A 27,966-nucleotide genomic window follows, 5' to 3' on the forward strand; every position below is an offset into this window, starting at 1 on the left:
AATGGCTGTCCTGTATGGCGGGTGAGTGAGCATGTGGCCTTTCTGTCTTTCTTCCCATCAGGTATGCTCAATTCCACAGTAGTGGTCAGTTTCCCAATGAGTAAATAAGGCCTGCTTCTTGACCCACATTCCACAGGCAAGCCAGCTTTTAGAAGACAAAAAGTCAAATGTGCCAAAAGGAAATTGTAGATGTCTAAGAAGCCACGAGAGAGTGGGGAGTGTGCAGAGTGGTAGCAAGGGCTTTGCTAAAACGCCAGTGCAAGCATTACTCAATTTTCTCTTTCAGTAAACATCTTTAGGATGGAAGCATTAGACTTTAGGCCACTCCAGTAATTCCCAAGAAAATATATTGGTCCTTTTGTGGTTTATAGTCTAGGACTTTATTTTGCTGGATCATCTGTGTATTTTTTAATGTTGTATTTCTTTTGGTTAATCTTCCTTCCTCCTGGGAAGCAAAACGTTCTGCAATAACAAACACTGTCTGTGGTAAGTCCCTAAAACTCCAGTGCAACAGATTGCAAAGCCTGCTGTCCATTCTAAATACACTTGCATAAGCTGGTCATGTCCATATCTCCAACTTTGTATTCCATATGTGTGTTTTTCTTTGGTCACCAATCACTCTTTGCAAAAGATGTTTCACCATGCATACCAAATGTGTTCTTTAATACAATCCACAAAACTGTTTGAGTGAAAGATGTAATTGATATCCCAATAATATGAAAATAGCCATTTTTCTCTTACTGCTTTCATTGTGTACAAGTCTGCATATGTTTTAAAAAATATATTTTAATTATGAAGTGTTTTGAATTCACAGAAAGCTATAGAGAAAAATATAAATATTTGAACATTGTATATCATCTTGGGAACACCACTCAGATTTTATTATAGGTATTTTTTTTACTTAACAGCAATTCACTTATGAGAATGCTGAACCCAATTAATTAATTAACTGATTCTTGGGCTCACTCAAAGGACCAGAAGCTCTTAAAGAAAATCTCAAGATACCTCCAGGTGAATGGCAAGTGATATAGTAGAATAAAAGGGTTCAGTGTGAGAAGCAATAGGAAGTGAAAGGGACTCTGGGTATGGTAGGATTATATCCCAGTTTGCCCAAGGCCACTTCTAATTTGTGCCTATTATTCTGGCATAATTACTGATTCCATCCCTGTCATTTTCAAACTATGATGGTTTTGGCAGTAAATTATACGGCTACCCTAACTCTGAAAAAATAGAGGGTACACATTACACCTAAAGAAGACAGCTTCTATTGGATTCCAGTCAATTACTGCATGTAGGAATGAGAATCTGTGATTTTCAAGAGAAGCCAGATTTGGATTTTTAGGTACAATCCCCCAATATTTAATATTAGTTCAACTGTCTTCTTTTTCTCTTTACTCACTTTACAAGAAAAAAAGAAACTTGTCTGGATGAGAGCTTTCTCTATGGGTTATCCATTTACAACATTTTTTGGCCTAGAACTCCTTACATTTTAGGGATTCAATACCACCATTCTCTTATTTCCTTCAAATTGAAATGTCAGGCTCCACTTAAAATACTGACATGTACCCTATGATCCAGGTTAAACAGGCCCTATTTGAAAACATCCATCGTCAGTTAAGAAAACTGACCAAGAGATTGGAAGCAGAGTGAGTGCAAACTCAGGCTTAATTAACTAATTTGCTGATGTCTACATTTAAACTATTTTTCATTGGTAGAGATTTCCCTGAGCATCTATTACACCAGACACTAGTCTAAGCACGTTATCTACATTATCGTATTAGTCATTGCAACAATGACTTAAAAAAAATAGAGGCAGAAAATTTGTGATTTGACCAAGGTCACATGGCTAATAAATGATTAAATTGAGCTTAGTACATAAGACTCTGTGGGGTGGGCTCCAAATCCTATGTTCTGTCTACTGTACTTATATTCTTTACTGGACAAAAACTTGCAGTTTCAATACTTAGATGTTCATCTTATGCAAATGCATTACCTCAAACTGTAGTTTCTATTTGATGAAAATATCAGAAAAGTTAATAAATTCAAAGAATAAGGCAACCAAGTGATAGAACGTTACCATGATACCTATTTAGCAATGTCAAGGTACAGTAATAGTCCTAGAAAACATAGTTTTAATACTAAAAAATTCAAATTGTTGTTTACACAGCAAGATAACTATGTGATACTGATAATTGTCTTTGGTCAGGCTCCTTAGAAGCAGAGTATGAGATGGGGATTCTTATACATGCTATTTTTTGAGGAACTGCTTTTATGAGAAACCTATAAGGATGTGAGAAGACCCAGATAAGGTAGGGAAAAAGCTACGCAGTGATGACTTTTCAGAAGCCTAGCCTCCTGACTTTGTAGGAACTTCTGAAGCTTGGATCACATCACAGAGGCTGTCTTGCCAGGAGGGCTGTTCCAACCCTACCTCATCAATCTGTTGTTATGATCTTTCAGGCTTCTCCTGGTGAGGAGGCTCCCATCAACCAAGGAAGGACCTCAGACAAAGATACAGGTATGAGTTCTTAGCAGCTAATACCTAGATAGCTAGGCAAATAGTGCCTGCAAGGAGGTTGGGGGTAAATGGGGAAGTAGGAGGTAGGGAGATGGACATTGCTACTGACAATATCTACCATAGCTATTATGTGACAGATTTGGATAAATTATTATCACTTTATAGTATTTTTATTTTTGTTATTTTACATTGAAGGGACTATTGTTATTTGTTTCATCTCCAAGGTTGCATTTTCTTCTTTAATGGATGATTTTCAAAGTTTGCTGAATTCTTGCCATCTTTTATCATGCCCAGTATCCAAACCCTCCCCTTCCTTCATCCATTTTAGCCCCAAGGAAACACTATTACATCAGAGCTAAGCAATGGGCAAAATTATTGCACAGATTGTGATTCCTTCTTTTCAAACAATGTTTGTTATTAGACATTTTAGTATAACAACAGCAGGTTAGTCAGCTGCTTGTAGATTGTTGTATTTGGCTGTGTCATGTTACACAAGTGAAAAAATTATTTTTTAAAAGATTTATTTATTTATTAGAGAGTGAGAGCACATGAACAAGGGGAGGGGCAGAAGGAAAGAATCTCAAGCAGGCTTCCCACTGAGTCAGAGCCCTAGGTGGGGCTTGATCTCGTGACCCTAGGACCACCACCTGAGCCAAAATCAAGAGTCGGATACTTAACCAACTGAGCCACCCAGGCACCCCACACAAGTGAAAAAATTATTAATGTCGAATACAGAGAAATGATTCTTCATTTCTTTTAATAAGAGTATTTTTATTTTAAACATTTAAAAAATGATCCCACAAAAATATTTACATGCATATTGTATCATTGACAAAAAATGGTACTAATAGTAATGGAGAACCTTTAGTATGAGAATGGTGGTTTGTTATACATTTCACATGCATTATCTTAAATTGATATTATATTACAATGATGCAGGCACATGTTAGTTCTATGATCATAAGAGTTTTTTTTAATTCAGAAGTCACATCTTATGCATAATTTTTCCTCAATAAAAAGCAAAGAAACAGATAGTCAAGAAAGGCTTATATTTGGACAAAATACATAAAGTGAGCCAACCCAATTTGCTCCATTATATTTGATTTCTTCGGATTGCTACCACCTGCCCTGCTTACAATAAACCTTTGAAATGAAGACCAGTGTGACCGGTGGAGAAGACTTAGAAGCCATTGTCAAGATCTAAAAGACTATATCTGGAGGCACGGGTGAAACAGATGCTTTCATAAAAAGCATGAGAAGAGACTCTCAGTGGGAGAGTCGCTTCTTTCACAATCCACTAAGGATGAGAGAAATTTTTCTGATGTTATTCGCTTGTGGGATACAGAATTCTAACTTGGGGCCTTTGGTTGCTTCAGTGAGCTATGCAGATTTTTCATTCTCATTAAATATATACAGGTTCTCAGAGATAGAGTCTTCATTAAAACGTTTTCAAGTGTAACCTTACAAATGAAGGCTAAAATCCAAAAGATTTTTATTTCCAATTTATCAAAGACTAAGAATGTATAAATTTGCTACTATGAGAATTGAATTTAAGATTTCTTACTTAGGAAATGGGCCACTGTAAGTCAAAGGCAGTCTCAGATATTCTCAGTATTATATTTTGAAAGATTTCCTGCAAATCTTAGGAATGGAGATAAAGCTCCACATTGTGACTCAAAATTACCCTAACCCTCTCCTCAATTAACTAATTCCTACTCTAATACAACCAGCAGATCAGAAAGTATCCAAAAAGATATGTCCATGCTTTCTGTAAGATGAATATTTTTCATCTTTTTTATTAAGGGCATGGCCTCTGTGTGTGTGTGTGTTTATGTGTGTTGTGTCCTTTGTACTATGCTGAAACTCTGATATAGTGACATTCTCTATATAAACTATTAGCACAGAAAATTCTGTGGTGCTCATTTCTATTGTTAACACTGTAACAGTAAGTTTGTTTTTCTTTTTGAAATTTAGAGGTATGATATCAAGTAAACTTTGCAAGTTAATAATAATAAGCTATCCCTTCAGAGATATTGACATGTGCATACTCCTGTTGAGAAACACTGCATTCAATTTTCAAAAGAAAAACATTACTAAATAGCAATATCTACCTGTTTATTGAAAGTATCTGAATATGACCATTATTTTCCATGCTGAAGAAATCAGAAAATTTGAGACACAAATATAAGACACAAGCAAGTCTTAGAAATAGGCAGTCCCTTAGCTGGGCTTAATTGATGGGCTTTCTGAGAGAAGCAAAGATTGTAAACACAATTCCTGGTTCGTCAGCCATAATCTTGCAAAAGGCTATGTGCCCTATAGTAAAGAGCTATGATTTGGAACCAAAGCAGTTTTCTTTATCTTGTTAGCCTAATTAACCGTGTGTGTGTGTGTGTGTGTGTGTGTGTACGTACGCACACATATACACATTGGCTACTGCATGTTATACATTTTTTTGAAAACTAATGATGATATATAGAGTGCCTAGGACAATATATAGAATGAGTAGGAATTTAGTAGTTGATAACAATTGTAATTATGGTTATTATAATTCTGAGAGCAAAACTGTCAGGCACTTAGAGTTCTATAAATAGGCCCAGCATTTCTTCGCCTGTTTCATTTAAGGATACTCTATCTTCTGCTCACCACTCCTATCTCCACTATGACAAGGTAAGTTCCCACATTTGTGGTCCCAGTTTAGATATCAATGCTCCCCTCTATGACTCCTAGACTTTACATTATTATAATTGTTATTACTTGTATTGATACTCTCTGTAGGACCTTGAATAATCTTGCTTGAATATTATGTGTGCTGAATATGTGTTATTGAATGGATGTTGCTAAATAATTAGTATATAAACTATTATCAGACTGAAAATGTATCAACTGAGAAAATTATTCAGACTATCCTAGAACTGTATCCTCTTGGTCAATGTCTTCCTAGTTTGGCATATACCAATTAACTCAAACTATTTGCCCCTATTTGTTCTCATACAACTTCATGTATTGGATCATGAACCAAATTCAATACCTGCTCATAACACCCCTAGAAATGATGCCACATATACTCCGATTCACACTCTGCTTAATCCTACTTGGGAGCAGTTGAGAGAGCTCTTGTCATATCACCTGTTCTGCTAAAACTCTTTCCAATGATGCCTTTTTCTAAGATTTCTAAACTTTTATCATGAAAGGACTATTTCTATCACACGGCTTTAATGCCACTTTCCTTCAATTTAACCCACATTGTTCTCAGTCATGGTTGTCTTGACAATGTCTCTGTCTTGTCTTTTCCTAACTCATTCCTGTATCTGACACATGAACTCCTTCACAGATTTCCAGTGGATTCACTTTTGCCATTGACTCGCCATTCTTAATGAAGCGTTTTTTATTGAAAATGTGACTTTTTCTTTGGGATTTTTGCCATTGAACCTTCCTCGAGGATTATCCTTCTGATACCAGTCATTTAAAAGATCAGTAATCAAATGCCACATTGATGGTATAATGAACTATCTACAAAAATAACCACAATACTTTCTCCCAACCCTGTTGGCTTTTACAGAGTGACAATTATTCCTCTCATCAAGCGACAGGGTTTATTGTCCAGCCCTTAAATTTCATTTGTCCTGAAATTTGGTTTGACTAACAGAATGCAGCAGAAATGATCATAGAGGACTTTCTAGTTTAGGCTCCAAAGGACCTTACAGCTCTTTTTCTCCTTCTTTTGTACCACCATGCTGAGACTACCATGTGAACAAGCTAATCTAGCCAACCAGAGAATGAAAGCCCTAGTGGAGCAAGAAAACCCTCTGAAGCCACCTAGACCAACCAGCTAACAGCTAATAGTAACCACCAGGAACATAAATATCTTATACCAACCAACTCTAGTTGAGTCTCCAGATGATTGCAGTTGCATGAATAACCCCAGGTTAGAACAGCAAAAGAACTATGCAAGTGAACCTAGCCCTTCACTTTACTAACCCACAGAATGATGATAAAATAAAATAAGCAAGTACATTTTGGGGTGGTTAATTATGTATCAATAAATAATAATAGCAATAGTTAATAGATAGTACACATGATTTTCCAAAGAGAAACAACTTACTTTCTGTTTAAGTCAAATCTGGAAATGTATTCTTTTTAAACTCATAGTGATATTTAATTGTTTCTCACGTATCTAGCATTTGGAACATCTTAAAACTCAGAACTTACTTTTTAATCTATTCTTTTGATCCTAACATCCACTCTGCATGAAGGAGGCAGAGGAGGTATTATAATCATCCTCATTATCTGGATGAGAAAATTGAACTCAGGGCACGTAATCCACCCAAGGACGCATGGTAACAGACCTCAAGGCTAGTATCATTACCCAGCACACTTTATTCTGTGCAATGCTGACTCTTGGCTTGCTCTGCCTTAAGACAATAATTATGCATATTTAATGCATCTTGCATGGCCTTGTATCCCCATAGCCTTGTATGATGCTTAAAACATTATGAATGCTGAATATGTGTTTTTGAATGGATGCTGTTAAGTAATTAGTACATACACTATTACCAGGCTGCAAAGATACCAACAGAGAAAATTACTCAGATCACCCTAGAACTATTTCTGATCAGATTCTCTTCCATTCCTATGTAGCTTTTCAAATTTGTGAACCTGATTTTTCCTCCTGGTCAGCATCTTCCTAGTTTGGCATACACCAATGAACTTAGACTATTTGACCCTGTCTAATTTTCACTCTGGTCTTTAAAAAAAGAAATTCACAGCCATGTTCGTATTTGGCTCTGAAGTTTCTGATTCATTTTCAATCAAATTTTTATTTAGCAAAAATTCTTTGATGTTTCATAATCCCTTTGCACAATTTTGTAAGCCATGTATACCTTTAACTTTGAATTATGCAGTCTTGCCAAGATAACTCGCACTTAGATAATTTACTCAGATTACTTATTTTAAAAGCACAGCCATAGCTTAATATATAGGCGATATATACTTGGGGTTCCATTGAAATGCAAAGGACTCTTTCTTTCATCTATCCAAAATTAAAACAACTAACATTGACTTAACATCTACTACATGCCTAGAATGGTTATCGTTACACGTTACATATCATTACATATCCTCCCAATAATTCCCTAAGTAGGTATTTTTTATCCCCAGTTTACAGACAAGAAAATTTATTTATTTTTTTATTTATTTTTAAGATTTTATTTATTTACTCATGAAGCACAGAGAAAGAGAGAGAGAGAGAGAGGTAGAGACACAGGCAGAGGGAGAAGCAGGCTCCATGCAGGGAGCCTGACGTGGGACTCTATCCTGGGTCTCCAGGATCAGGCCCTGGGCTGAAGGTGGCGCTAAACCGCTGAGCCACCGGGGCTGCCCAACAAGAAAATTTAAACTTAGAAATGCCAATGGCTGAACCTACAAAATCGCTTGTACAAACTTATAGATCAGTAAGTTTATGGATCTTATCTTCCTTATATGTAAGAATGGATCAGGTTATGTACACTGCATAAAATTATGTAAGAGTAAATCATAACCTTTAATATGCTATCCATATGGCACTCATCATTAGATTTTTCAAAAGAAATCGTAAGTCAAGGGACACCTGGGTGTCAGTGTTTGAGCACCTGCTTTTGGCCCAGGGTGTGATCCTGGAATCCTGGGATCAAGTCCCACATCGAGCTCCCTGCCTACATCTCTCCCTCTCTCTCTGTCTCTCATGAATAAATAAATAAAATCTTTAAAAAAATCATAAGTCAATATTGTGGAATAAAACTATGTTCTCATTTGGTGTATAAAGCATGTGAGGAAATGACAAAAATTAATGCCTATTATGAAGCACACAATAAAATTTCGCATTGGGAAACCAGGGAAACTGTCCATTCTTCCTTAGGACAACCTGTCCCTGTAGCCTCCTTCCATATTAAGGAACAAAGTTACATTGCACGAAGTAACAGATTCCTGTGTGGGGAGTCTTTTCTTAATTGTTATTAGGAAGTGAGGAGCCAATTCAATACTTTGATTGAAAGATCTTCACTACCTAATTGAAATACCCAACATGAGGAGAAACTGAATCTTCCACTTAGAATATTCTAAAATGTTGACTAGAATTAGATGATCATTGTAGTCTAATGACTATATTGATCTAACACTGAATTACTAACACTTCATAGTAAGTGTTAACTCACTTACAGTCTATATAAACAAAAACATATGAAATAGGTATTGCACATCTATATCCCTATTTCCCAGTTGTGGAAATTGAGGCAAAAAGACATTAAATTAGCTATAGTCATCCATCAAATAACTGATAGAATCAAAACTAATCTGGTACCAGAAACTTCATTCCTAACTTCTCTATTTGTAAACCCAAGACTCTTAAAGGACTGATATGAAATTACATCTAAGGGATTTTGTAAATCATAAGGTATGATACCAATGAAAGCTATTGCTTTGGCTAAAGAGTGAAAAAGTCAAAAGGGTTTTAAGGATATAGGCACCAATTTGCAAGAGTATAAATGAGGCTTGGAATGGCTCATTCATCTAACTAAAAAAATAAATAAACCAGAACAAAACAGAACCACTGAAAAACAAGGAAAACATAAGAAACAAAGGAATACTGACTTCTAAATTTTTTTTAATTTATTTTTTATTGGTGTTCAATTTACCAACATACAGAATAACCCCCAGTGCCCGTCATCCATTCACTCCCACCCCCCCATCTTCCTCCCCTTCCAGCACCCCTAAAGAGTTAGCAGTCTTTACGTTCTGTCTCCCTTTCTGATATTTACCACACATTTCTTCTCCCTTCCCTTATATTCCCTTTCACTATTATTTATATTCCCCAAATGAATGAGAACATATAATGTTTGTCCTTCTCCGACTGACTTACTTCACTCAGCATAATTCCCTCCAGTTCCATCCACGTTGAAGCAAATGGTGGGTATTTGTCATTTCTAATGGCTGAGTAATATTCCATTGTATACATAAACCACATCTTCTTTATCCATTCATCTTTCGATGGACACCGAGGCTCCTTCCACAGTTTGGCTATTGTGGACATTGCTGCTAGAAACATCGGGGTGCAGGTGTCCCAGCGTTTCATTGCATCTGTATCTTTGGGGTAAATCCCCAACAGTGCAATTGCTGGGTCGTAGGGCAGGTCTATTTTTAACTGTTTGAGGAACCTCCACACAGTTTTCCAGAGTGGCTGCACCAGTTCACATTCCCACCAACAGTGTAAGAGGGTTCCCTTTTCTCCGCATCCTCTCCAACATTTGTGGTTTCCTGCCTTGTTAATGTTCCCCATTCTCACTGGTGTGAGGTGGTATCTCATTGTGGTTTTGATTTGTATTTCCCTGATGGCAAGTGATACAGAGCATTTTCTCATGTGCGTGTTGGCCATGTCTATGTCTTCCTCTGTGAGATTTCTCTTCACGTCTTTTGCCCATTTCATGATTGGATTGTTTGTTTCTTTGCTGTTGAGTTTAAGAAGTTCTTTATAGATCTTGGAAACTAGCCCTTTATCTGATATGTCATTTGCAAATATCTTCTCCCATTCTGTAGGTTGTCTTTTAGTTTTGTTGACTATATCCTTTGCTGTGCAAAAGCTTCTTATCTTGATGAAGTCCCAATAGTTCATTTTTGCTTTTGTTTCTTTTGCCTTCGTGGATGTATCTTGCAAGAAGTTACTGTGGCTGAGTTCAAAAAGGGTGTTGCCTGTGTTCTCCTCTAGGATTTTGATGGAATCTTGTCTCACATTTAGATCTTTCATCCATTTTGAGTTTATCTTTGTGTATGGTGAAAGAGAGTGGTCTAGTTTTATTCTTCTGCATGTGGATGTCCAATTTTCCCAGCACCATTTATTGAAGAGACTGTCTTTCTTCCAATGGATAGTCTTTCCTCCTTTATCGAATATTAGTTGACCATAAAGTTCAGGGTCCACTTCTGGGTTCTCTATTCTGTTCCATTGATCTATGTGTCTGTTTTTGAGCCAGTACCACACTGTCTTGATGACCACAGCTTTGTAGTACAACCTGAAATCTGGCATTGTGATGCCCCCAGCTATGGTTTTCTTTTTTAAAATTCCCCTGGCTATTCGGGGTCTTTTCTGATTCCACACAAATCTTAAAATAATTTGTTCTAACTCTCTGAAGAAAGTCCATGGTATTTTGATAGGGATTGCATTAAACGTGTATATTGCCCTGGGTAACATTGACATTTTCACAATATTAATTCTGCCAATCCATGAGCATGGAATATTTTTCCATCTCTTTGTGTCTTCCTCAATTTCTTTCAGAAGTGTTCTATAGTTTTTAGGGTCTAGATCCTTTACATCTTTGGTTAGGTTTAGTCCTAGGTATCTTATGCTTTTGGGTGTAATTGTAAATGGGATTGACTCCTTAATTTCTCTTTCTTCAGTCTCATTGTTAGTGTGTAGAAATGCCACTGATTTCTGGGCATTGATTTTGTATCCTGCCACGCTACCAAATTGCTGTATGAGTTCTAGCAATCTTGGGGTGGAGACTTTTGGGTTTTCTATGTAGAGTATCATGTCATCGGCGAAGAGGGACAGTTTGACTTCTTCTTTGCCAGTTTGAATGCCTTTAATGTCTTTTTGTTGTCTGATTTCTGAGGCTAGGACTTCCAGTACTATGTTGAATAGCAGTGGTGAGAGTGGACATCCCTGTCTTGTTCCTGATCTTAGGGGAAAGGCTCCCAGTGCTTCCCCATTGAGAATGAGATTTGCTGTGGGCTTTTCGTAGATGGCTTTTAAGATGTTGAGGAATGTTCCCTCTATCCCTACACTCTGAAGAGTTTTGATCAGGAATGGATGCTGTATTTTGTCAAATGCTTTCTCTGCATCTAATGAGAGGATCATATGGTTCTTGGTTTTTCTCTTGCTGAGATGATGAATCACATTGATTGTTTTACGGGTGTTGAACCAGCCTTGTGTCCCAGACTTCTAAAATGTTTTAGGCATAATTGCCTTTGCCTCTTTTCCTCCTTCCCCTCAAGTATTTATTAAATGCTTAGTAGAAGTGCATTTATGAGATTAATTGTAGAGCTAATTTAGATGATGTTACTTTGAAGACCAAACTTAAGCATATACTCGGAAATAATTTCTCTTTCTCATCTTCACTTGTTATAATAGGTTAGTGTTTGTTTTGTTTTGTTGGTTTTTGGTTTGGAGTTGTTTTTTATTTTTTTTTTAGGGAGGGGTCTCTATTTATCTTGTTTTATATGACTTGCTTTTCAGGATGTTAGACTGCCCCCACCTATGAAAGGACCATTCCACAGTAATAACTTCAGTGTGAGTCTGGATCAAATAGCAGTTGGATTTAATAAGTCTGTAAATAAGACAGAACGCAAATACAAGTGGAGTCATTTCTAAAACTTTATGGTCCAATAAAACCATGTAATTCCAGAAGGATAAGATATTTGAGTAGTAGTATAACTAGGATGAGCAAACTAATATAGCACAAAATATTTTAGATTTCAAAATGAACAGAACTGACCTCCTTGATGATAACATCAATCACCTCTCTGACCTCAGGCATATTATTAAACAGTCAATCTCATTTCCCTCAACAGGAAACTGAAGTTTTCTGATATAGTGACCTAAAATAGACACTTTTGTCCTTAATTTTCCTTTCATCTTCTTTCTTATTTATTTTGAATTATTTTATCTTGCTATTATTGGTAAATCCAGGTATTCCTAAATTTAACACAGAAGACTTAGGACGAGAAGGCTCAGACTCTACTTACTAAGAATATAACTAGTAGAGAAATTACTTAATATATACGTCACGTAGTTATTGGAAGAATTAAATAAAATAGCATAACAAAAATTATTTTTCAAATTGTAGAGAGATCTAGAAGTTACATTTGAAAGCAGCCAATATTAATCTAGAAACAAAATCCTGACAATAAACAAGAAAACCAACATACCATCACCAAAACAAAAATAGTGAGTCTTACAAAAAAATTTTTGCTTTAAATCTATAACTTCTGTCTTTACTAAGACCATTTAGAACTGATTTTTAAAATATTTGGCATCTTTGTTTAAATTCTGTGCAAGTGATCATTCACGTTAGTTTTGATGATGGGGAAATTCCTGGTGCTCCCAGGATCAACTTGTATGAAGCTATCAGAAGACAGGACCAGTTTGCCATTATAAAAATTCTTCCAATCATGCAAAAAGTGTTTGTTAAATTGGGACATGAATTTAGAATATACCAAAAGTCAAGTTTAATTTTTTAAGTAAATGCAGTAAAATAGAATCCATTTTAGTCTCTGTTTAGAGAGGAAAAGAGGAAGTGAGATCACTGTAAAGCTATTTTCATCCTTCAGCATGCAGCCAAGCAGTTTGTAGATACATAATAGGTGCTATGAGACCTTCCCAAAGGAATTTCTCAATATAAATATTCTGACTTCTGTGTTTAAGGATGTGAACTCTGCAGGTGATTTTCTCAAGTTTCTTTCTATCTTAACACTTTCTTTAACACATTTCAAATAGCTTCTGCTCCCAACATCCCATTGAGATCATTCTCATGGAGGTAACTTGTGATCTTGTTGCAAATCCAATATACATTTTTTAGTCTTATCCCATTTGACCTCTCAATATTTGACCCTTTGTCCTTGAAAAACTCTCTTTCCTTAACTTCTGTGACCCTCTCTAGGTTTTCTTTTTATCTCTAGCAGATGTTTCTCAATATCCTTTATGAACTCTATTTTTTGCCCATTTGTTTGTCTTAGGTTCTTCCCTGTATCCCTTTTCTTCTCTCTCCCTAAGCAATCCCATCTACTCATCTGGCTTCAAATACCATTTGATATGATGACTATCAAACCTCCAGCTTCAGCCAAGATCTCATTCCTGGGCTCCAAACTTACATAACTACCTTCTGGATATCTCCATTTAGGTTTCCTATGTAGACTTCAAAACCAACAAGTCTGAAATAGACTTTGTCAGCTCTTTCCCTATGCTGATCCTGCCTCTGTTCCTGAGATGCTATCTCAGGTTCACTACAACCCATCAACTCTTTTCTCTTGATATTCTCTTAATTTCACACATCAGAAAATCCTGTCAAACCCATCTATTAACTAGGGTTACATCCATCCATTCTCTATCTCATTTCTTTCAATAATGTAAGTGCTTGCCTAAAATAGATTCTACTCATAACAACAAAATCTGATTTATACCCTTCCCTTCCTCTGTCGTTGCTAAAGAGGTATATCCCATGATGACTATTAATGACTATTTGCCATAACGGCTCTTGAAGAGTTAGATTATTTTTCAGAAAACTTATTTTTCAGTCTTATAGCTTTTTTACCTTTAAACACACTAAATGAATACATGATATGGAGTAATAGTGCAATTTTAGGCAAAAACACATTTACCAATTTACCAATTTGACACAGGACGACAAATCTGATGTGAAAGCAATTTTTGGTTGAATCTAAAACATGTTGCTTTGCTTACATAAGCCAGATGAGAGTGATGAAGAGGTATGGTTCTTTACTCTGTTGTGAGTGTTCACCATTTTCATGTTAACCTTTACTTTAGCTTATATCTGGTATGTGTGTGCATGTATATGTTTGTGTGTGTGTGTGTGTGTGTGAAAACTTTATTTTTATTGCAGTCTGAATACAGGATTATCATATGCCCCTTCCTAGACTTTCTCCATCACATTCTCCTCCACCACCACAAGCAAGTCCTTCTTTAGCATGTACAATAAATCTTCAGAATATTATATTATATATGTACGATTATTTTATCAGTCATATTATGATTTATAAGAAATACATACTTAGTCATAAAGATGACCAAATATATTCCTCATATATTTGTTCAGGGTTCCTGGCTCACAGGTCCTAAAAATCCTTAGTTTCCTATGATGGAGGGGAGGTGGGGAATGAGGAGCATTTTTTGTTATGTTAATGAAGTGATTCTTGGAAAGCCCTTAGGTAACCTGAGGCTGGGGGGCTGGTTGCCAGGAGAACTAACCTTGTGATTAGAGGGTTGTAACTTTTAGTCCTCCACCATTTCCCTACCCCCAAACTCCAGGGAAGGGAGAGAGGTTGGAAATGGAGTTCAGTCCAATGGCCAAGGATTTGATTTAATTGATTATGTCCATGTTATGAAGTCTCCATGAAACCCTAAAAGGACAGGGTTTAAAGAGCTTCTGGGTTGGTGAACCCAAGGAAGTTCTGCACCCTTTCCCACCTACCTTTCCCTATTCATCTTTTCACTCTGGCTGTTCCTAAATTATATTTTTTTTGTAATAAACCAGTAATCTGTGAAGCAAAATGTTTGTCTGAGTTCTGTGAGCCCTTCTAGTAAATTAATTGAAACCAAAGAAGAGTTCATGAGGTAGTTGGTAAGAAGCACAGGTGATAACCTGGGCTTGCAATCAGGGCAGTCTTACAGGACTGAATTCCCAACATGTGGGATCTGATGGTATCTGAAAGTAGACAACATTAAGACTGAGTTAAATTGGGGTGTCAGAGGGCTGCTTGTTGGCATAGGGAAACACCCCCCTACCACCACTACATTGGATATTGGAAGCAGAATATCCATTTTATACTTAGAGAAAACTTTCAGTGGTCAAGTGATATATATTTATCTATATGTAAAAATAGTTTATGTATTTTGATTTGGGATGGAACACAGAATAACATGTTCCATTAAAAGTAATGGAATTCCCTCTTTTCACTTAATGGCTTTTCACTTAGCAACAAGATTTCTTAAGAACAAATGAAATGAAAGTTATGTAGGAGTCAATTGTATTCCCCTTGTTTTCGGGATAAACTCTAAATTCTTTAAGGTAGTTTGAAAGCTAAGTGACCTAACCCCCACTTCATCTAACACCTATCCCCATTTCACATTTGCCCTTCAAGCCGCAGGGAACTACAAACCTTGCACCAACTCAGGAACTCCATTCCTTAAAACTACTGCAGTTGGCAGAACTAAGGCAGCATGATTAAATAAGGTCTCATGTTTGATAGAGGACTTGAAGAAAACAATAAAATGTTAGTAAATACATATACTACAGCAAAGAGGAATTTTGGAAAACATCTTCTTCTTAAACAGACTAAATCAACAAATAGCTATTCGTCTGAACCTTCTTGTTCAGTCCTTCTTGAAATATCATGCTGCTATTATGATCTAGTGAGGCAGAATGTTTTACACCTTTTGTTATACTGACTACCTCCATTTAATGTTTGCAAATCAACTCTCATTAGTTTCAAATTTAAGTGGACTATTCCTAAATGTCAACTCTGGAAACCTGTTTCATTCATCCTGTTTTGCTGATTACAAAACTCTCCTTAGTTCCCAAGTATTTTTTAAATTTCACCAATATTGCAGTACTTTAGGTTTTAATGCACTTGAATGAGTGTCATAACTAAAGATTTTCTTGAAGGATCTTCTAAGGTGAGAGACTATTAATCAACAGGGCTTCAATGAGAGCAACTCTAGGGCTGCTTTGTAAAGAATATATTCTAGGGTATAAGAATGCAAACAAAGAGATTAGAATGTTGGTTATTAGAGTGAACCAAGTGAGAAATGGTAGTTGTTTGCCTGGGGTGGTGGCAAGGACAAGGAGAGAAGTGGGATAAATATGATTTTAGAATGAGAAATCCTGCCAATTGAGACAATATACATGCATTGTAGAACACTTCACTAAGTGAAATAAACCAGACACAGAAAGACCTAGAATGCATGAAAATTCTTATATAAAAAATCTATAATAATCAAACTTATAGAAGCAGAGAGTAGAATTATGGTTGCCAGAGGCCAGGAGAAAAAGGAAATAGGGAAGTATTAGGCAAAGGGTACAAAGTGTCAGTTATACAGGATGAGTAAGTCCATCTGTATGGTAGAGTACCTACAGTAAATAATATATAATGTATACTTCAAATGCTAAGATTGTAGATCTTAAGTTTTGTTATCACAAAAAAATTATAATAAAGGGAGTGGGGAAAACCTTTGGAGGTGATGGATATATTCACAGCATAGACTATGGTGATGGTTTCACATATACTTGTCTCTGAACTCATCAAGTTGTATATATTAAATATGTACAGCTTTTTGTATGTCAATAATACCTCAATAAAGTAGTTTAAGAAAAAAAAGAATGAGCAACTAAAATGTGTAAAACTAGAAAAAGAATGGGTTGATAGGGGAAGTAAGGGACTGAGAGCTTTGCCCTGAGCATACCAAGTTTAACTTGCCTATTAGACATCTGTGTGGAGATCTTAAGAGGTCATTGGACAGTTTTGGGCAGAAGATGTAAATTTGAAGTCTAGGTAGGATCCCAAGGGCAAGAGTGTAGACAGAAAGCCTAGAAGACTTTCATATTCAAACCAGCACAGGAATTAAGCTAGAAACCTACTCTTGGTAGATCAAATGCCAAAACAAAATGGTGAACAGCATTACTTTATTCCAGCCTTCCTCCTCTTCAAGTTGCTTATGAAGAATTTGTATCTCACTGCAAGTATTTTTTTATTTTTATTTTATATTTTTTAGTGGAATGGGTCCTAAATAAATAATGTAAATCATCTGCTACAGGATGTGTGTCTTCCTGCCATGCGAAACGGGAAGTTGAACAATCTTTTCTGTACCGATTATGTGATATGATTTTGCATTCTAGGAGTGGCTTTAAATAGTATGTCAACTTAAACTTATTACCAAGCTCAATATCATTTTCATCAAAGATGTTGATATTTTTACATACAAGAGGATAATTCTAAATCTCATTCCACAGAAAATCTATTTAGTTGTCTTGCAGTATATTGTTCAGCTAATTTGAGTTACTAAAAATACTGAAATTCTATTCTCAAAACAAAATATTGTAGAAAAACCACCTTAGGAGTCTTTAGACAGTAGACATATCCTCTTAGACCATATATCTCTTGATATTCTAGGAGCCAGAGCTCTTATACAAGATTTGCATCAATATTTCTTAGGGACTTTGTTTTTAAATACTCATATTCAGGCCACATTCTTAGAGGTTCAAATTTGGCGGGTATGTGAAGAGAGTCTCCTGAAAATACTCCCTACATAATTTTTGCTGTGGACCCTGGGTAAAAACAACTGCTTAATGGGAAGGAGCTCTGAGGCTTCAAGCGTTTGAGATTCAGATAGATTCTTAGGAGGCTTCTTTACCGCTTGCCCACCTGCCTACTGCCCCAGTGAAGTTCACCTTCAATTTACAAAAGAATCAAGCCTCATTCTTTGATTTTTCATAACAAAATAGATAGTTTGGTAAAACACACACTAAGCATTTTATCTAAAGCAGATGAATGTTCTTTAACCAACAATTGAGAATAACTACAGTTTAGGCACATGTGATGACTTTGGTCTCAAGTTGCTCTCCTAAATCTGACTAAAATTTATTAGTGAGTAAATACCTAACAGGCACTGTCTTGTGTAATATTACTACCAATTAAGGTAAGCCTGTGCCTGTATTAAACTATCAGAAAACAAAATTTCTAGACTGTATCATTTTTTATTACTTTTGCTCCTGTGGAAACAGAGAATGCCTGCAGAGAATGAAAATTTTAAATTCTGAGTCCTCAAGTTTTACAGAGATTTTTCTTTTTTAGGATGTATGTATTTATTATATATAGAGAGAGAATGAGAGAGCAATTGGAGGGGCAGAAGGAGAGGGAGAGAGAGAGAATCCCCAAGTCGAATCCTTGCTGAGCTCAGAACCGGACGTGGGGCTTGACACAGGACTGGATCTCTTGACACTAAGATCATGACCTGAGCTGAAACGGAAAGTCAAACACTTAACTTACTGAGCCACCCAGGTGCCCCTTTTATGGAGATTTATAAAAGAGATCGCTTCATCTAATAATGACTACTATAGTGGATACTGTGTACATGATAAATTTTCCCTAAGAGCAGAAAAAAGCCAGGGAAAAATGTATCCAGTATAAATTGATATGCTTCATTTTATTTATAAAGAGAATGAATTAATTAATTATTAACAAGAGAGTTATTTAAGTGCTTTGATATTAACCGCCAAGGAACTACTGCAAAATAAGTTTTATGTGTCACTGTAGTAATCATCCCTTAACCCAGGCTTTCTGGCTCAAGAATCTTCCCACATCACTTGGTCTTCACTCCTTAATGTTTGTTTTAATGGTACTGTGGACATGTACCTTTTATTGTAAGTTACTTCAAATCTTTTTTTGGAAGTGAATGGTATATTAATAATAAGATCTATATTGAGTTTAACTATTTGATAAAATCAATATCCATTTATTTATAGCTATTGGGAGACTACTCCAACAAGTCTCTTGTGAAGATTTTCTATTACGTTAAACAATCACCTTGTGCTTGTCTTCCTCCTCTTCCTCTTCTTCAGCGTCATCATTACTGATAATTAAGTACTTCCTAGGAGCCAGGTACCGTGCCTGAAGCTTTGCATACAAGCACTCATCCAAATCTCACATGGCTGAAAGTGGCCCTTCAACAAATAATGTCCCTTTTTTATTTTTGTTATTTTATTTTAGTAAATTTATTAATTTATTTTAGGGAAGGAACCGCAAACTTAAAAGGATTGAATACCTTACACTCAATCCATGTTTTTAAATAAATGCATGAACTTAGGCAGCCAGATATCCAATTATTAAATTTACTTCTGGCTGAGAACTAAAGAAACTGTTAAGGAAATGCTTCTGCGCTAGATGCAGGAATGAAGTACTGCCACTCCCAGGAGCTCTCTGGGGCTTTTTTCTTCTAACCGCAAATTAGAAAAATGACCTTGCTCTTGCCCTTTTGCATGGGGCAGACAGGTGAACCTAAGACATCACAGCATTCCCTTTCTTTAACCGGGGCTTCGACCTTTCTCTTTACTTGTATTGTGTTTGAAATCTCAATAAAAGCTTGGACATTGAAAGAACCAGCTGACTAAAGGATCAGGCAGGAACAGTTGACTACTGCAAGGCTCATAGATTCCAGGTGACAAGGGAATCCAAGTGCCCATGTCCATTTGGTTGACCATCTGACTGTGCTGTGGTTATCAGTTCCCAAAATGGGTCTCATACAGCATTTTTTTTTCTTTTTCTGCATCTGGAGAATTGGCCATTGTCTAATTAACGTGAAGCATATTTTCACTATAGCCTTGGGGATGATAAATGATAGACCATTTGACTCACATTCTTTGACTATGGGATTCAAAGTTAATTAATAAATGTAAAGATTTATTGATCCAATGAGTCTTCTCTAACAGCACTGGATGGGGCATCAGGAAACCTGGTATGTAGGCCTGTTTATTCTAATGATGTATGACTTGAGATAAGTCATGTAAGTGTTCTCAGGCTCGAATTCTTAATTGTACAAGAGAGTTAGTTGTGTTAGATTGACTTGACTGTCTTTCCTATCTCTGAAAATTTATAAAGCTCCCAATCTCTCTGATTTACTGTATCAAGTGCTCTTTAAGGAGATAAGTAAAGCTTTGCTTTCTATAATTTTCTTAAGTTTGGCAGAGAATAGTTAAAAAAAAAACAAGCAAGAGCAAAAGCTTTTTACAACACAAGGATAAATTTAGGAATGATCTGTTCTCACATGCCTCATCCAATCATTCATGAGGATTTTCTTTCATTATTACTCATTTCCCTAATGGACTTTAGATGTGGGCATCTGATATGTGGAGGTGAGGTCAAAATAATCATTGATGAATTTCCTTTAAAATAAATGTAAAAATTGCTTCCCATTGTATCATACACTGAATGAGGTCATCTTTCGCAACACGTTGCAATTATTTATCTCAGATTTGTAATCATAGACTACTCTCTGAACTGATAAATATTTAACAACATATTTCCTTACAGATGTTTAAGGAAAACAAACCTTTCCTTTCACTAATTCCGTGATTCAGTGAACTGGCTATGTGTTGACAGGCCTGGCTTTCCCTTTGTCCCAAGCCCAGGGAAATCTTTGTCTTGAAAAGATTTTTTAAAAATTAAAAGATTAAAAAAAATTAAAAAGATTTTTTTTAAAAATTAGAAACTCAATTTACAATGGTTATGACCTTCCCCCAAAGGTGATATTTTCCTAAATTCCTGTATTTCCATTTTTCCTATTTTCTCAAGTTCTTAAATTTTATTTTAATACCCTTTACTCACAGTCATTTTTAAGTTTTTTGGTTTTATGTTTTTTATGTTTTATGTTTATTTCTCTAAAGCCATTCCTGCCTGCAATTCTTTCCTTATTCCAAAAATGGCAATAAGCCAGGCCCCACTTTCTTCTAACTTAATTTTTCCAGACTTCTTAATGGCTATGTCAATTTCCTGTCATTGTTCTGCTATAGGATTTCCTTAGTTCCCTCCTAATGCCTTTGGCGGGTACACGTTTATACTGAAATTGATAAAGGTGGGGAAAAGTCATCAACACAGTGCAGAGAAGAGACTGATTCATTATGATGTAACTAAGCTAAAAAGCACAGGTTAATGGACTATTTTGGTAGCATGACTTGAGACTCATAAGCTGTGCTTTTTACTACCTGGAAATGGTTGCTTTTAAATGCTATTCCCAAGGTCAGGAAGGAAACATGACATCACTGAGGAGCAGCTGTCCCTGAGGTAGTGAAAAAAAACTTCAAGAAGCTCCTGTTTAAAGGTACATTAATCATGACCATTCAGTTGGCTTCAAGATAAGACAAATAAGGGACAAACTGAGATAAACTCAAAGGAAAAGAGCTTAGAGTTGTGTGTTCAGCATCAGTGAACTCTTTTTTTTTAAATTAAAATATGTTTAACATATAATATTGTGTAAGTTTAAAGTATACAGAAAAAAATAAAGTATACAGCATGCTGATTAGATACATTCATATATTGCAGTATGATTGCCATAGTAATCTTAGCTAACACTTCTACCACACCACATGGTTATTATTTTTTTGTGTGTGGTGGGAAGAAGTCAGATCTAGTTACTTAGGAAGTTTGATGTTTATAATACAGTATTACTGTCTATAATCATTATATTGTGCATTGGATCACCAGGGCTTATTTATCTATTTGTTCTAAGTCTGTACTCTTAAACAGCATCTCTCCTATTCCTCCATTCTCCAGCTCCTGGTAACTACCATTTTACACTCCGTTTTTATGAGTTTGGCTTTTTTTAGATTCCATATATAAATATCATAGTGTATTTGTCTTTCTCAGCCTGATGGATCTCACTTGACATAATGTCCTCAAGGTCCATTCATGTTGTCACAAATGTCAGGATTTTCTTATATATACTCTAACTTCTTAATGCACCCATTCAGTGATGGGCATTTAGGTTGTTTCTGTATCTTGGTTATTGTGAATAATGCCACTATAAACATGGGAGCATGTATGTCTCTTTGAGATTCTATTTTCATTTCCTTTGGGTACCCAGAAGTGGAATTGCAGGATCATATGGTAGTTCCATTTTCAATTTTTTGAGGAAGCTCCCTACAGTTTTCTATAGCAGCTGAACCAATTTATATTCACACCAACAGTGCATTAGGGTTAACTTTTCTCCACATTCTCACCAACACTTTGTATCTCATCTTCTTAGTGATAGTCATAATAGGTGTGAGGTAAGATGTCACTGTAGTTTTTTCTTTTTTCAAAGATTTTATTTACTTATTTGACAGAGAGAGAGAGAGATAGGTAGAGGGAGAAGCAGGCTCCATGCAGGGAGCCTGACATGGGACTCAATCCTGGGTCTCCGGGATCACGCCCTGGGCCAAAGGCAGGTGCCAAACCGCTGAGCCACCCAGGCTGCCCTTTACTGTAGTTTTTATTTGTATTTTTTTGATGATTAATGAGATTGAGCATCTTTTCACCTACCCAGAATCAGTGAACTCTTAACCTTTGTAAAGTGCTTCCTAAAAACTTTTTTTAATTTTGTAAAGAAAATAAATGTTACCATTTTTTTTTTTGTCTTCTATGAGGCCAATTAAGAGGGCCATTTTCCCCGAGAGTCCAGTGTTGAAATACAGACATTTAGTTCACATAGTCTGTGTTGGTCACATCACATGAAGATTTGAACAGAAAAGAAAAGAACTATTTTTACCAACTAGACATTGGGTGTGAATATTTGGCAATGCAAAGTTGTGAAAGAAAATTTATTATTAAAGAATGTACACATAGATGTTAAGACACCCAAAGAATCTAATATTTCAACATATTTGGAGAACTGTTAATTTTCCTAATTGTTAAGAGCTTTATTTAATGGTAAAGCAGATGAAATTTTGATACCGTCAGTCTCATTTGTTATAACAACCATATGGGGCCCTTTATTTTATTTATTTATTTATTTATTTATTTATTTATTTATTTATTTATTTATTTATTTTATTTATTTTTAAGAAAGCAAATGAGTGAGGAGAGGGACAGAGGGAGAAAAATCTTCCAAGCAGATTCCCTGCCGAGTGTGGAGCTCATCACGGGGCTTAGTCCAAATACCCATGAGCTCATGACTGGAGCTAAAACCAAGAGTTGGACACTTAACCAACTGAGCCACCTAGGCACCCCTCTCTATTTTTATTTACAAGTTATGCTGATCAACATATATGTTGTCAAACTCAAGAATATTGTAGGTAATACACACACACACACACACACACACACACACACACACTGCACTAAGTGAAAGAAGCCAAACAGAAAGGTTCATATACTGTATGATTCCTTTATATGAAATATCCGAAATAGGAAAATCTATGGAGATAGAAAATGGATTAGTGGTTGCCAAAGAATGGGGAAAATAGTGAATGGTGAGTGATTACATAAGTAAGGGGTGTTCTTATGGAATGATGAAAATTTTGAAACTAGAGAGAGTTGCTAGTTATACGATGTCATGGATGTATTAAATGCCACTAAATTGTACACTTTACTATGCTCAATGTATGGTATATGAATTTCTTCTCAATTAAGAAAAAGCTTTAGGGATCCCTGGGTGGCGCAGCGGTTTGGCGCCTGCCTTTGGCCCAGGGCGCGATCCTGGAGACCCGGGATCGAATCCCACGTCAGGCTCCCGGTGCATGGAGCCTGCTTCTCCCTCTGCCTATGTCTCTGCCTCTCTCTCTCTCTCTATGTGACTATCATAAATAAATAAAATTAAAAAAAATTTAAAAAAAAATTTCTTTAAGAAAAAGCTTTAAAGAAATTCCTACATGCCTAAAGAGATCAACTTTTTAACAGTAATATAATCAGTTCAATAATAGAATCTGTGAATACCAAAAGAATATATAAATCAGTCTCAGGAAGTGCTTTCAGAATACTTAATAGATGATTAGCAACCTCTGTTTTAATTTCAACTCAGCCATAAATTAGAATCAGACTTAGGGAAAAATCCTAATTTCTTTGAGTCCATTTTCCTTTTGATAAAATAAATTGAATAAATCAGCTAAATTCTGATACTAAACCTCAAAATTCTCTGGTTCTTTTACACTGTTCCCCTTTGAGCTAGTCTCTTTGGGAATCAAAAAAGTTATTTATTTCTGTCCTCAAACAGTTTACATTTCAGTATAAAAACCAAGCAGGACAATTACCCTATTAATGTGAATATATAATTTGTAGACAAATTTGTCTGCAATCATCAATAAATAGAAAGAGAGGGACAGAGAAATATATACGCAGAAGCAGAAAGAATAGAAGTACATATATTTACCAGTGGCTGTTTATATCTGGAGGGTGAGATTATAGCCTTTTTGTGTTTATCTTCATCTTCTAGCTCTTTAAGAAATAAAATGTGTTGTGTTGTTAAAAAAAATAATTAAATCCTGATAAATTTGTGTCTATATTTCAGTGTTAAAGTATGGCTAACCCTGTAGTAATTAGGAATTTACAGTAATCTGAATAACCACAAACAGATTCAGAAATAATGATAAAATTCTTTTAAAATTTAACATAAAAAGCCATAAACCTATTCAAGGATTTGAACCTAAAGAAATAGTTCAACAAAAGCAAAATATTGTATCTAGGAAAATGTTTATTGCAACATTATAACATTTCCAAATTAAAGGTTATCTTAAAATCCAAAAAGAGAAGAGTGATTTAGTAAGAAGCTCTACATATTGGCTTCTTTCTTTTTCTTCAAACACATCAAATGCATTCCCAGGACAGCCTTAGCCTTGAAACATTTATCCACTAACTCTTTGCATAATCAGCTACTTTTCATTCATTAGGACTTAACTCAAAAGGCTACTCCTCAGAGGGTATGTCTCTTATTATCCAACCTAATTTCTTATCACTGTATTATTATCATATCACCCTTTTAATTTCTTTTCTAGTATTTTTCATAATCTAGATTATCTTATTTGTTTACTTCTTATTGCCTGTCTCTTTCCCCTGGGATATAACTATGAGAAAAGGCATTTGCTGAATGATCACCACTATATATTGAGGGGCTAAAATAGTATCTGGCACACACAATAAGTGGTCCATCAATATATGTTTTTTAAAAAAAGAAGAATGAGAAATACCTGCATCTAAGAAAAATTTAAAAATTTAGTAGGGAATATAAAGAAATTAAATCATTATCTTAGCTAGATGAGATTCTGATTATTTAAAAGTGTATTGCATATATTTGCTATATTATTTTTATAATACCTTTTCTTTTTAACTTAAGCCTCTAAAAGGTAATCCTCAATGGAAATTGTTGGTGCCTTGGTTTTCTGTCATCATACACCCAATTCAAATATGAGGTCCAGTAGCCATATTTCCTCATTATCATTCCTCTAATTTTTCTTACATGCAAGCAAACTGTTATATAAGAATAGCACAGGATTTATAATATTCTTGGAAGTACCATTTTATCAGCTCTATGATCTTGGACAAATTACCTAACTTTTCGGGGCCTCATTTTCATACTTCATAAGGTCCAGCATCTCATAAGGTTGTTGTGGGAATTAATGAGACAGTATATGACTCACTAAGTACAGTTCTTAACACATTGTAGCTTACTAAATTGATTTCTGTTACTACCACTGTCAGCCTTTTGTAAATCATCAAATTGATATTGAATCCTGTTTTCTGTACTTGGAGTATGAAAAGCAGAAACATGAAAGAATTTTATTAATATTCCCATTTTTGAGTTGATTCCCTCAGCTCCCTTTGTTCTACCCCAAACCTAAGTATCAGATTTACATGAACAAGGACATTTTCTCTGAAATCCAGTAAATTAAGCACAGGGTTTTATCCATGCCTGTGCTATGCAATTCAGATGCAACATCTTACTATTCGAGATCGGACACATCCTTATGAGGAAACAGAGCACCACTGGCCCGATGTTTTGATCTCTTTTATCTGAATCAAAGAACCAGTAACATGATAAAAAATTTTAAAGCTGGATATGTCTTTTACTTCACTTGATCAATGAAAATAAGAGACACAGAATGGAAAAGCATCTTGCCCAGGGCTTGCCTAGGGTAGCCTAAGGCTCCCCAGTCAGTATCAAAATTGGGAGCATAGCCCACCCAACTCCAGACCAGGCCATGGTTCTTTTTACCATACCACCAGAACTTAATATTTACGACATGAAAATGAAAGTCAGTCAATCAGTCAGTCAATCAATTCTGCAATTACTTGAAAAAAGACCAATGCCACCAGATATATGGCCTAACTAACTGCTAAACATTTTGTTTTGGAGTGCCTGGGTGGCTCAGTTAGTTAAGCATCTGCCTTCAGCTCAGGTCATGATCCCAGATTCCTGGGATCCAGTCTGACATCAGACTCCCTGCTCGGTGGAGAGTCTGCTTCTCCCTCTACCCCTCCCCACTGCTTGTGCTCTCTCTCTCAAATAAAAAAATTTTTTTAAAAAAAGGCATTTTGTTGTGATGCTTGTTAAAAGGCTAATCTGACTTGGCATGAAGACAACATTTTGAAGCTTTTGAGTGGGGAAAAAGCTATGCTTCTTGATTTAATTTCAACATTTTCTGTTGTAATCATTCTGAATTTTCAGAGATTAGAATGGCTCTGGTCTGAACTCTATTAAAATGCCTAGCAAGTCAACTTCGTTCTGTCATGATGGGCTGTGACCATCACCATCTGACATTTAGGGTTCTTTCTGTCCTTTTTTCATCAGTTTAAAGAGAGTTCTTTTGAAAAAAATAATCTCAAACTCATCTTCTGTGTTGGTGGGCACCCTTCAAAGCAGAATATCTGTGGGATTTCATATTCTTTGGCTGTTCTGTGGAGTAGTACCATTCATAAGTAGATCATGAAGAGCGACAGATAGGAAACATTAAAACAAACATAATAGCATGCAATTAACAGAGAAGACAACTTGTCAACCAAAGAATTTTTTGGCTCTTCCCATTAAAGAACTTGCTTGTGTTTCTCTAATTTTATATGCACTTATTCGAATATACAGAATCTTCCCAAAGAAAAGCTCTCTGGGAATTTCCAGGATAGTGATAACACTGAGCCTTTGTATGCTGTGACTTCAAAGTCTAGCAAATTGAAGATTGAGCCAAAATTCCATAATTATTTTCTTCTCTAATTGAGGCCAAAGTCAGGTTATCTCTGGTTGCCACTAAATTAATTTAGTAAATATATTCTTGGCCTCATATTGATACTCCCAAATTCTTGGCTCATGGTAAATTTTCAGGCATGCCAATATTGACAAATACATGATAATCTATCATTTTCTTGAGACTTTATTTTCCTTATACTATATAGGTTATTACAGTTGAATCAGTTTTACAAAAGCAAGCTATGTGTCCTTCATTTTTTGTCAGTATCTACTCAAACATGCACCATTTCATAGGTTTTTTTCTTACACATTTTTTCTTATTCAAACATCTTGAAGCGTAAATCATAATTTTTTTCCTGAGAAACCATTTTTGTCAGTTCAGAAGTGATGGAAAAGACCTACTTTCAGCATGAAGTATTTTAATCTAATGAAATTCCAACTAATACAACTCGAAAATTCTAGAATTCCAGTCAATATTTCTGATAAAGCCTTTTAATTCTATGAAAGGAAATATGGGGAGGGAGGTGAAGCCCTCATTGAACATGTTTATATTTAATCCAATTTTGTGACACTCCTTGCTAATTCTCAATTCAGAAAGATGTATCTTGGAATGCATAGGTACAAAGATTCAGAATTATTTTTGTGGTTAAAAACTGAAATCATTTTAAAAATAAGGTATAATTTACCTTTTGTAAAACCTATGGAGTATTAAGAAGTTATATAAAATTGATCCCTGTCTTGCTGACACATAAGCATAGACTCTCTGTTTTCCAAGGATACCTCTTACAAGTAATGAGGCATTGAGTTATCTAGCCATTGCTCAACACAAGTTAAACATTTATAACTAGCCAGAAACAGTTCTAAGCTTCTAGGACACAATAGTATCCCCACCCTCTGGGAGATTACATTTCTAGGGGAAGGTGATATATAAACAGAAACATTCCATACAGTAGGAAAGGACTGTATGATGGAGATAAGTGCAATA

At 35.6% G+C, this 27,966-nt stretch overlaps 1 long non-coding RNA gene across 2 annotated transcripts in view; it reads left to right on the forward strand.

The window, feature by feature from the left end:
• Positions 1 to 2,403: 2,403 nt before the first annotated feature.
• Positions 2,404 to 27,966, forward strand: part of LOC140602840 (uncharacterized) — a 65,557-nt gene continuing 39,994 nt past the window's right edge. For both annotated transcript variants that reach the window (XR_012005776.1, XR_012005777.1), the window contains exon 1: positions 2,404 to 2,518. This is a non-coding gene — a long non-coding RNA (uncharacterized lncRNA). The remainder of the gene's footprint in view (positions 2,519 to 27,966) is intronic.

This window comes from Canis lupus, chromosome 13 (assembly GCF_048164855.1).
Source record: "Canis lupus baileyi chromosome 13, mCanLup2.hap1, whole genome shotgun sequence".
Lineage (NCBI taxonomy): Eukaryota > Metazoa > Chordata > Mammalia > Carnivora > Canidae > Canis > Canis lupus.